The following is a 12,078-nucleotide window of genomic DNA, read 5'->3' as shown; positions in this document are numbered from 1 at the left end:
GATTAATAGAATATAAAAACGTATCTCTCCTCTATATAATGTATAATAGTTTTTGGCTTCTATAGACTAAGAAATCTTCACTTCTTTTCACATGAGGTATATGAAAAAAGTTGTTTTGACATAAAGGTGCTTTAATAAATTCCTCTTGACCACAAAGAGTTGTATTATTGTGGTCATATACTGATGAAAGTTGAAAAGACATTTTAAAAAAGATTTTTTGTTTGTTTGTTTGTTTTGTTTTGTTCTGTTTTTCTTTTACAAGGAGGGAAGATAATTTAAAATGCAGAATTATTTCTTTCGGAAACCACACAGATGTAGATAGGACACAACTGCAGTCATAGGCCTACCTGCTCTCCTAACAGTAGAAGAGTAAATACAGGTGGATGACATAAGCTACATTGCTGTTTAACAAGACAGAAAAGTAAGAATTGCTGAAGAAACTGTGTTTCTATCGCCCAGAAAATGACTGGTATTCCAAACAGCTGACAAAATAATTTTGCATAACAAGTAGCCCTACCGCCAGTACAGGATGTGTTATTGTTTTCTGTGTTTAAATAGTAATAAGAGATTTTGTATACGTATCCTGATACTGTCAGTGGTATTCCTATCCTGTGACAGGAATGCATGAGATGCAAGGAGTCGCAGTATTTAAAAAACATCCTCTTCTGCACTGCCAGGCTGGAAATTTCAAGTACCTGTTGTTGCTCGCTTGTCCTCGGCAGCCTCTTGAAAAGCTGTCAGGTGCTTTTGGAGCAGGCGTAGAGCGAGCAGATGTTCTTGGCGGCGCCGTGCCTGTGAAAGAGGAGGTGCCGGCAGGGACACGTGCTGTTACTGAGAATGCTGGTCGAGGTGAGACAAGTGAATCAGCCCACCAAGAAAGTGGGAAGTGGATGCTGAAGCCAAGTGGTGGGACCACAGGCATGATGAGGTGACACTGTGCCCCTCCGAGCAGAGGGGACTTGGGAGCAAGCGTCAGGTGTCAACAGTACAGCCATGTTCTTCCATGCACGGTTATGACTCAGTCTCCCTTGTTCCATGGAAGCCTGACTTAAAACTAAGCATGGTTTGTGGAAGAATTGAGGACCTGAATGTGCTGTAGAAGGCAATAGAAACGTACCAAGTGCATCTACAGCAATAGAGAGGTTTCCTGGTAGAGCAAATGTCTTCATGTACTTCATGCTCTGATCAGGAAATGCTCCGGGGTCTGGTCTTCTGTTTGTCACATGATGGCAATGCCCTTCCTTACATCTCGAGGGTGTTCTATGAGCACTTTTATTTCTGTTTTGCAGAGTTTTGGAGCATTTTAATAGAATTACCATGATGGCACCAGGAGGAAATGTATAATTCTGTCATCATAACCAGGTTTATTTAATGTGCATTCAGTAAGGTATGGGAAGGCCCTCCGAGTGAGAACAGCTCAACTGTTCCTGAGTGAGCTCAAGAAAGCGTGCTCAGCGAGACTGAAACAAGATCCCTCGCATCCTTCCCCTGTGTGCAGTTTCCCAGTTGCCTTGCCAGACTCTGCTCTTTGCCTTCCCTTGATCTTCTGCTCTGATTTCCCCCAGCCTCCCTGCACTTCTGCCTCTCCCAGTGCTCATTTTGTCTGCTCCAAGTCTGCTTTTCCAAATTATCTCCTCCTCCTGGACTTCTCGTTTCTTCTGAGTTCAGTTCAGCTGATGTCTTCATGTAGCCTGGATATAAGCAGGTTAAAAATAATTTATAAAAAAAGTCACCATGCTTTCAACTCCAACTATCTGGATTTAGACCTGCTCTGGCCTGAAGCAGTGAGGAATTGCAACAGCTAGGGAAGAAGTCCTGGTCCTGCGGCCCCAGCACTGGAGCAAGTCCCGTGCTAACGAACTCACCGGAGAATGAACCCCACAAACTCTCACAGGCTCTGCTGAGCATGTGTGAACGACAGCTGCTTTGGTTTCCTTCCAAAGCCATGTGAGTTGGCCAAATTGGGACAGACTTTTTGCCGAGATTACAGAAAGTCCATCTCAGCAGTAAGGTTACTTCTTTGTCCCGTTCCAAGTCCTCTTTCCAACAAAAAGCTCACAACAGCTTTTCAAAGAGGATTGCCAGAACCCTGGGAGCGGGACTTGGGCTCTTGTCTGTTTTAAACCTGGCTATGATTAGGTAAAAGGATGCTTTCAGAAACATTGAATTGTTTTGGATGAAAGCTTTGAAGGGAAATCAGCCTTCAACACATACCTGGCAAGGAAAGCTTTGATGTAATTATATTCTGATTGGACAGAGGTATGTGCAATAAGCCCGGGAGGCAAAAGACATGATGCATTGGGCAGCCCCAACCACAGCTTGCATACCAGCCACGTGTGTAACCCACACCTTTTCCTGCCTCAACCTCGACCTTTTGGGAAATACAGATACAAGGACTGATGCGGAATCAGTTGTGATTTAGGCCAGGTCTGGCCTAGTGTTTAGTTTCAACTGGGTCCCTTCACTGAGCTGATTTTGTTGCTGTACATAGCTGAGAGTCTCCTGTCTGTGTCTGGCACTTCAGTCACATGAGCCAGACCTGATAACGCACCAAGACAGCCTGGCCACATAAATGAGGTTGTAAAGGTTTGTGTAAACCAAAGCACCAAAGCAGAGAGTAGTTAAGCCACCTACAGAACAACTAAGTAAGTGTTTCACTTCTTTGTGTAAGTAAATTGTGAGTTTTCTCCACCAGCTATTAATTTTCCTGAGCACATCTTTGTCTGTCCAGCACTGCTGTGTTTCTAAAGCCATGCTCAGAACTGGTCCAGGTGAGGTCAGTGGGGCTACCACCATGCTGCCTGCCAGGTGTTACAGACTTCTGCCTGGAAATTTGGTCATTTGGTTTTAAAATGCCTTAGAAACACGAGATAAGGAAGGGGTGAAGACTGCATCCCTTAATTAAAAAGAAGAAAGTTTTCTGCCATTAAGCAGACATTTCTGCCGGACCCAGTTGCTCGGTCATGCAGCATGCCTGTACTGCATGTTCAGCAACAGGCACGTAGCTGGCACGTTCAGGCTCATGGGGCTCCTTTTTGGGGTTTCAGCATCTTCCCCAGCTCCTAAAACAAGCAGTCGCAGCTGGAGTTTGCATCTTCATGCTGTGCGAGGAGGTCGTGAGAGGCGGTGCTGCAAGACCCCAGCGCCCTGCCAAGTCTCACGTCCCTCTGTTCTGGTTCAGAGAGGTCCTCTGACACCACCTGCGGTCTGAGCGAGTCCACGGGGTCTGCAGAGGAGCAGAGCCAAGGGGCAGCTCCCTGTGAACAGCAAGGGTCTCGGTAGGCAGGCAGCAAGGATGAGCCGAGAGGCCTGTCCAGCATTAGGACTGAATTTGTTCGCAGCAGCAGCCGTTCAGTCAGCATCTTGGATTAAACCCCAGGGCTTGGGCCCAGCTGACCCCTGCAGGTCTTATTCTGGCAAAGCTCCTATGCAGGAGGATTGGAGAAGATATTAACGCTGATAAACTGAGGGTGAGGGTTGTCAGGAGGTAGTTATCCTGCAGAAAGCACGCAGGGAGGCTGAGCATGCTCGGGGCTATGGTGCTGCACCTCGCCTCCCATGGGGTCTGCAGCAGAGCAGCACGCACACACAGGGGGGGATGCACATGTGTCTGAGCATGAGGACTGATGGCTGCCCCTGTTTTTCCATGTTTTTCCTGCAGAGAAAAGCTCAGCGCTGGCTCTGCGGGGTTTCTACCGGCTCTTCTCCCCTGGCCTGTGCACGGCATGGTGGCTGCCCCAGGGTGGATGCTCCCGTAGTGCTGGGGAGCAGGGTTTTGGGGCAGGCTTTGTCTGCTCTCTGCAGCAAATTTGGCTTTTCCACTGCAACATCCAGGTTTTTGTGGAAAACAACGCCTGAACCCCCGACACCACACAGGGAGAGCACGGGTCCTGGGGGGACGGGGTTAACAGCCTGGGTAAGACTTTGACTACCCAGGCAGGGACTATAACGTAAAAAAGGTAAGGGAGTCAGGAGAGAAAATGGGGCTATAATGAAAATGGAGTGTGTTACGAGCGCTGCTGATGCCTGGCATAAATCTGTCGCTGCGGAATGGTTTTGGGAAGGGGAAGAGTGTGCTCACAGGGCCATGGCCCCGAAAGCAGCACAGAGCTAGCGTTTACCACCATCTCGTGGCGAACTGGAAGATACCAGCTCCTCGCCTTTCCACCGACTGATTACTCGGAAGGGAAGGGGGCAGTGAGCTGATCCTCGTGTTTTATGTCCTCCCAGCAAGAGGCACCCACCGAGCATCGCTAACCGGAGGGCGATGAGCAGCTCGTCGCCTGCCCAGCACAGGCTGGGTGCAGTCCATGCCCAGCCCGGAACGGGCCTGAAAAAGTCCCTCTGACAGAGCTGCACTCACCAGGCTCACCAAACTTTACAAAAAGAGCTGAATTCCAGCCTGAAATAAAGAACTGGGGCAAGCTCAAAGCACAGATTTGCAGCAGCAGACCAGGTTCGCAGAGAAAGAAAGGATGGAAATAGGTTCAGAAGACAGAATTGGAAGGGAGGGCAGAGGAGGAAGAGGGCTGCCCAAACGGCAGGGAAGATTTATGATTTCCTCTGAAAATATGCGAAGCAGTTTCTGAGCAGTGCTTTAGCTGTGTTCAGAGAGCAGCGACAGTAATATGCCTTAATGCCCTATGCATTATGTAGGAAACTCACTTAATGCACAGCGGAATAATTACTACGCTGGAGCTTCATTCCAGCCCGACCATAAATCACAAAAGGTCTCCAGAGTGTGCTGCAGGGGTTAGCTAGCTGCACTCTGAAGCAAATGGAGGGAGCTGAGCAAGCACAGGGGCAATGTGAGCCCAGCGATGCCTTCTGGGTGCTCTCAGGAGCAAAGTGAGTATCTAAGCCACCACTCACCCTGTCAGCTGGGTGTTTTACACCTGCTTTACCCACACAGATCCCAGACAGTTGGATCTAGGGTTTGATGTATTGACTCACCTGTGTTCTACACAAGAAAACACCTTTTTTTCCTCCTAGTCTCCTACTTCACAGCAAAACCATGGAGAGAAAGAGAGAGCCCTGCAGTCTGCCTTTCATCTCCTCTATCAAAAAAAATGTGGTTTAGTCCTCCCATTACTTTGAGGAATCACTAGCGTGAGCTGTTCTGCCTCTGGATGCCATGCCAAGCTCCCTGCATTCCTCCTCTCCCTTCTTGGCTGTCCTGACTAGAAAGAAGGTGTCTGATTTTAAATCCATGGGTGGTGATCAGCAGGCCTGCGAGCTACATCTGAGCAGACAAAGCATTTGGCATCATACTCATCACAGATAATCCAAGACATCCACGATATTCACAGCTATAGCTGACCTGGACTCCCTTGGAGGAGACAGAGGAGCCCAGACCCTCTTGCTCCTCCTTCCTGGGGGCTGTTAACAATGATAGCTGAGCTGCCAAAGTGCCTCGCCCAAGGAACTGCAAGGTGTGTGTGGTTTGGATTTAGTGTCTCGATGTCCTCACAGAGGGTATCCTGCCCTCCTCCCTTTTGGGGATGGGCTTGGGGAGAGATCTGCCCTTTTGCTGGGTCTGCTTTCTCTGCCCCCTTGTTTTCTTGACATCCAGCAGGTATGGAGCTACTTGTATTGTGCTGAGGAGAACAACAGAGGCTGTTATATTTAGCAATGCTCCCATGAAAAAGATTGGTTTTGCTAGGCAGTGCCTGATCTTCATCTCAATGCCATGTTGTGATCCAGAAATTTCCATTGCCCAAGCAAACAAACAGCCTGGGAAGCGTAATTATGTGCCTGTGTTTAGAAGGAATAGCCTAAACCATGGTGAGGCTAAAGATACCAGAAGCTCTATTTCTATCTTACTTTGGATACTTCTGAAATGCATTTTAGGGCAGTCAGTGGTGTGCTGGTAAGGTAACCAAGACACCCCCGGGTCTCACCACCATGACAGAGCTGAAGGCCCCCAGGTTCTCCACAACGTTTGGGTTCAGCACGTTGTTCCCTTGAGGTTCAGGGCAGACTGCTCCCGTCCAGTTCTCAGCAGACTTGCACTAAACCTTCAACTCAGTGGACAGCTATAAGTTTTATTTCTCCTCTCAGGCAGGATCACTCTCTCTGTGGTGTTAATGATCTCCTGAGCATTCCTGGTGTTTAACTTTCCATGCAGAGTGGTGCGTGACGAGAGCGGAGCTGGATTATATTACATGATATTAGCATTTCTCCGACTGATAAAATGAAATACCTGCAGTGGAGCCAGACTGTCCGAGCATCCTGGTGCGTGCTCAGCAACACAGTGCACACAGCTGTGCATATTTCTGTCTGTGCTGCCTGCTGTCAAAGAAAACTGAGGATGAGCACAAATTTGTCTTGTCTCACATTAGGGGACCGGGTGCTACAGAAGGTTTTTTGCAGAGCAACTTGGGGCCTGTACTCTCAATGAGCTGTGGAAGGACAGACAAATGGAAAAAATGCAATTGCCTCTCAAACACTGGACTGTTATTTGTTACAGCTTTTGTATTAGCTAGCACGCTTACTGCACCCCGTAACCTGCTCTGCCTCCACACTGCACCCTTATCTTCAGGATCTTACACATGCTTTTACTGCGTGCAGAGCACATAACTTACATTGCCAACAGCTCGGTTTATATTTGGTCGTTATTAAAAGCCAGGGGAAACAAATAAAAGACATTATTGGCTCTGAGAAGCTCTCTGCTCTGCAGGCAGTCAGATGAGATGACCTTGAGAGCTCCTCCATCTCTGGTTGCTGCAGCAATCTCTGCTGCTACTGCTGAGAAAATGAGCCTGAACAAAATGAATTCAGCACACGATTTTGTTACATTTTCTGCACTTGTTTTTATCTAAAAGCCTCCCACACTCTCAGCTTTCAACTTTGTTTCTCTGCTGCTCAGTTGTCCTAGAGGTTTCTAGCCCCTTTGCTTTGTGTTGCCTTCCCTCTTTCTGTTTCCTTACCCTCCTTGTGGTTTCTGCATCACTGTTTTCCTAGACAGACACATGGTGTACTTCTGTGTGTGCTGTTTTCTGGTACCCCAGACTTCTTTGCTGTATCTCTTGGCTTTATCCTGCACCTTCCCTCTATACTGTTTCACCTTCCTCCACTTTGGGTTACCTTTTTCCCCATCTGTTTTTGCCTCATGCTTTAGTATGCTGGTTTATATAATGCTATTTGATATTTGATCTGGTTCTTTGGGTTTGTTTTGTTTGTTTGTTTGTTTTGGTGGGTTGTTTGTGGGTTTTTTTGTTGTTTTTTGTTTGTTTTGTTTTTCTCTTTCTTTGTTTCTCTCTTTTTCTTTCTTTTTTCCTTCCTTCCTTCCTTCCTTCCTTCCTTCCTTCCTTCCTTCCTTCCTTCCTTCCTTCCTTCCTTCCTTCCTTCCTTCCTTCCTTCCTTCTCTCCTTCCTTCCTTCCTTTCTTCCTTCCTTCCTTCCTTCCTTCCTTCCTTCCTTCCTTCCTTCCTTTCTTTCCATGTTTAAAATAACTGCATTTCTTTAATCTTCTCTGTATGGTCTCACTATCACTAGCAAAATTTGGAAGAGATCAGGACCCAGACAGTACAAAGTGGCAAAATGAGGAAAGGAAAGCCTAAGATAATGATTAGGGTAGATACAGATGCTTCACAGGGCAAACTCTGCCAGGAGTATGGATTTGCTACACCCAGGAGCAGCAGAGGACCTGCAGGCACTTCATAAAAGCACCTGAGCTTTCTGGAGCCAAGCAAGCATCCATCAGCTTGCCTGCACGACTTTCCAGCTTCCTTGCTGAAGGACAGTGTGTTCCTCCACTAGCCACAGTCCCACAGTAGGCACCAGGAGTGGATTTGGGGCTACAGATGCCAAGGGACACTCCTGCTGTGCAACCTGCCTCCCTGTTCCCTTGTTCCCCGGCAGCCAGACAACAAGTTCGTCTTTTTCCCATGTTATCTGGGCAGTGAACATCTGTCCCTTCGTTCGGTGAATCTGCTGACGCATTTTTATTTTTACATTTTTTTTGAAGACAGAGAAGTATTTGGACTGGGGAGATGATTTCTATTTATGAAAGCAGCACTCTCAGTCCAGTCCCTGGTGCGAGGCAGTTTGTACAGCACAGCAGCACCTCGCATCAGCTTTGTTTATTCCCTGGCTTGTACTCAGGTCAGCAGGACGGCCTCTTAATTGCCAGAATGTGCAGAAGGAAATGTGAGAGCAAAATTAAATGGCCAGCTCTAGTAACAAGGAGTGTGTGGGCCAGGCTGCCAGCTATTTCCATCACCTTCCCGACAGCTGAACTCGCAGGCCTGGTACTGCTGTGAGCAGCATGACGGCAAGGAGGGGAAGGCCTCCAAGCAGCAGTTCTTCCTGTGCAGTCATAAAAAGCTGCATCTAATCCATCTTTATTTAGTCACAACAATTTAATATCCACAACACGTTCATCCTATATAATTTCCATTAGTTGTGTTCAGAGCTCTTTATGTCTTCCAGAACCCTTTCAAAGGCCCCAGGCCACAAGGACGAACGTATCACCTCACTGTTTCTTCAGTCCCCATCTACATAAGGCCGTTCTTTTCTGGCTCCAGTTAAAGAACAATTTCACAAGTGCCCAAAGGTTCTCTCCCATACACTAATTTAAAAATCAAAACAAAAAAAAAAAAAAAAAAAGAACAATGAAACAACAAAAAGAAGGACCATGCCTTGGATCTTGGACAGCCCCTGGATGCTGGGGAGATGCAGAATCATCTAGGTTGGAAGAGACCTCCAAGATCACCTAGTCCAACCTCTGACCTAACACTAACAAGTCCTCCACTAAACCATATCCCTAAGCTCTACATCTAAATGTCCTTTAAAGACCTCCAGGGATGGTGACTCAACCACTTCTCTGGGCAGCCCATTCCAATGCCTAACAACCCTTTCAGTAAAGAAGTTCTTCCTAATATCCAAACTAAACCTCTTCTGGCACAACTTTAGCCCATTCCCCCTCATCCCGTCACCGGGCACATGGGAGAATAGACCAAGGCACAGCTGTCTATAATAGACAAGGGCACGGCTGTCCCCGGTGGTGACAGGAATTAGTGGGGACCTCCCTGTGCACTTCACACTGCTCCTAACACACAGCCAGAATTGCTGTAAACGTTGAAATTGCTGAGGAAAAAAAAAAAAAAAAAAAAAAAAAAAAAAAAGAAAGAAATTGCTCTGTGCCTGGCTAAAGGGTTTAGCGAAAGTGGCTAAAATGTGGAAGTGTATTAAGTCACGTCTTTACAAATTGCATGATATTACAAATTTCTCAAAACAGCTGCACTAAAAGTTGTCTTGACAGCATTCCCAGTGAACATAGAGTAATTTTATTTATTTTACCTCGAGCAGATTATAACAGGCATATGAATAGTCCGTCTCTTAAATGGAATTGTCATCTCTTTTAGTGAAATAAATTACTCCTTTGCACTTTATAATGGATATATTTTTCATAACAGGAATGTTTAAGACTTACATTTCATTGTCCAGAACTGTCAAGTCTGTATGTGCTGGCTGAGCTGCGCCTTGCAGTTTTGCCTCAAGCTTTTCACCCATCTCTGTGCACGTCCTTGCCATTTCCCCTCCCTCCATCAGTTGAAGCTACATCCCATGCCCCAGCCAGCAGTCCCCCAGCACCTCACTCCTGCAGCCTGGCAGCCTAGGTCCCTGGGGGCTGCCCATGGCCAAGTGCCTCCGGGAAGGTAATGTCTTCTCTTGTTTGTCTTTTTACAGAGGAAAAATATTACAAGATTTGCATAGGTTTGTGTAGAGGTGGCTCTCTGAGTTGTTTGGTGGGTCTCTCCATGTAGACCAACCCTTGGGAACTGACAGACCCTTGTTCTCCACCCTGCTCCATCACAGCTCCTGATGGGAGCCCAGCGATGTGCAGGCTGCAGAAGGGACGAGACAGAGAAAGCAGAAAACATGAACTGATAGGGGAAAATAAGGGTGAAGAGGAGAGAGGTGAGATAAACCTAATGAAGAAAGATGGGAGGTTGGGATATGAGTTAGGGAGCCCACAGAAGGAGGTAGGAGAGTGAGATCCTGAACTGAGAGCAGGTTGTTAATGGGAGAGGGGTGCATGGGGTTTGCATACCAGTGTAGTAAGATAGGATCTTATTAAAGGAAAGGTGAGGTTGGAAGTATGTCTTCTTTATTAGTGCTCATGTAGAGCCCATCCCAGGTGTATTTGCAGTCCCTGGTGACAAGTGGTCTTCCCTCCTCACCTTGGTCTTTCCCTGAAGCCTGATCGACCAGGTCCCAGCCCAGGACTCTTTTTGTGCTGTCTCGCTTTTCCTCCCTGGGTTCTGTTTTTCTCTATGCTCAGTGCTGTTAGATGTTCCAGCTGCGGTGATTTTTATCACGCTCCTATCAGGCAGGAAGCCCGATGCTCCATCAGCCTTTCAACTGTGGACTGTTTGATCAGGTGCACAGAGGTAGCAGGGAGGATTCAAATAACGCTCCATCCATACAATAGCTATTGTTTCTTCTATCTCCCAGCTCCAGAGCTAGAAAAGAAAGATGTTGTTTCCCATCTTTGCTTCTGAAAGCCAGGGTTTTCAAACAGCCTTTTGATCTGACTTCCACTGACTGCCACGGCAGTGGGTTCCCGGCTTGCATACAAAGGGCTCTCGCTCTCCCTCTCCTTACTTCATTAAGCTTCAGGGCCTAACTCACTGCTGTTGTTCATTTCAAGTTGTGAAACTCCACTGCTGCCAGGTTTACAATGCCTCCGTGCAATTTTTGGAAACGAAAAAGTTCCAAAGTTTTTGAAAACTTTGGTAAAGTTTCATTTCTGCTTCCCAAAGCAATGTGTAAATCACAGAGAACAAGGCCTCTGGTATTAATTTCCTAATCAACCACTTGTACCAAGAAAACCATCTCTCAATCACTTCAACATGACTTCAAGTATGTCTCCAGAAAACCAAAGCACTGACCATGAGAGCAATGGACAAAGACAGCAATGGACAAGGAGAGAAAGCGGGCAGATAAGCCCAGTGGTCTTGATTTAAAAGCTGTGTGGATATGAGATGTCTGCATTTGATTACTTTAAAGAAATCCGTTCCTCTCATCTCCTTTCCCCTTTGCTCAGCCTATGGCAAGGGAGAAAATTCATCCCTGCTGTTAGCCAACTGAAGTAATCCTGATCTCGCTGTTTTTAATGCTCACTGCTGTGCTTTTTGTATTTATATGTAGAAATAGCAAAAAGAAAGAAAGAAAAAAAAAAAAAAGGATGGAGAGAAAAATTAGGCAGAGTTACAATAACAAGTGAGATACCAAGCAAAGATTAAAGCAAGACGCAAAAAGTTACAGCTCAGCACGGGGTCAAACACGCAGAAAAGCAGCATTTTATCTTTAACTCTCCTCTTCCCTCTGTCTATGCATTGTCTCATTAGGCAGTTTGTAATGAGCTTGACATCTCACAAAGGTCTGATACATTTTAAATCTTAAAAATGGAAAATGGAGGAGAGATGAAAGTTTGCTTTTAAATAAGGTGGATATACTTCAAGCACAACAGATCAATTCCAACTAACACTAATGTGTTTGTGTAAAATACGGACATGCTCCTGGGATCTGAGACCTCAGCTGGGATTCTTCCCCCAGTAAGTCAGTGTTAATATATCTGGACTTCACAGTTGTGTGCCTTTTTTGTTTGTTTTATTACTTTTTTTCTTTATTGGATTCCTGTCAATGATGGCCCGTCCTGTGGCACAACTTGAGCAGGAAAGTCATCTTCCTCTCATGATGGGTAGCTGTAGGAAGCACATGAGTAAGGGTCTCTCACTTCCTGGACCTCTGCTTTAATATTGCATTCTCCTCATATAAAATTCCCTTTTTCACAGTATCATCTCTTCCTTTCATGAGTTTCTCAAGGAAAAGCAGCTACTTCTCATCACTGTGAGAAGCTCTGCCCATGCCAGGGCATACCACAAGGAGCAAACTGGAGCTGATGTGGAAGGGACCCTCGCTTTCTGCTCCTGCTCTTGGTGAGCCAAATGCTAAGAGCTAAAACTTGCCAAGGCTTTGCTTATTCACCTCTGTTTCACGTATATATGTGTGTGTGTGTGTGTACATGTATTTGTGTACATGTGTTTGTGCTTGCAGTTATGTGCGTTTT

This window comes from Aythya fuligula, chromosome 3 (assembly GCF_009819795.1).
Source record: "Aythya fuligula isolate bAytFul2 chromosome 3, bAytFul2.pri, whole genome shotgun sequence".
Lineage (NCBI taxonomy): Eukaryota > Metazoa > Chordata > Aves > Anseriformes > Anatidae > Aythya > Aythya fuligula.
Note: the sequence above shows the minus strand (reverse complement) of the source record.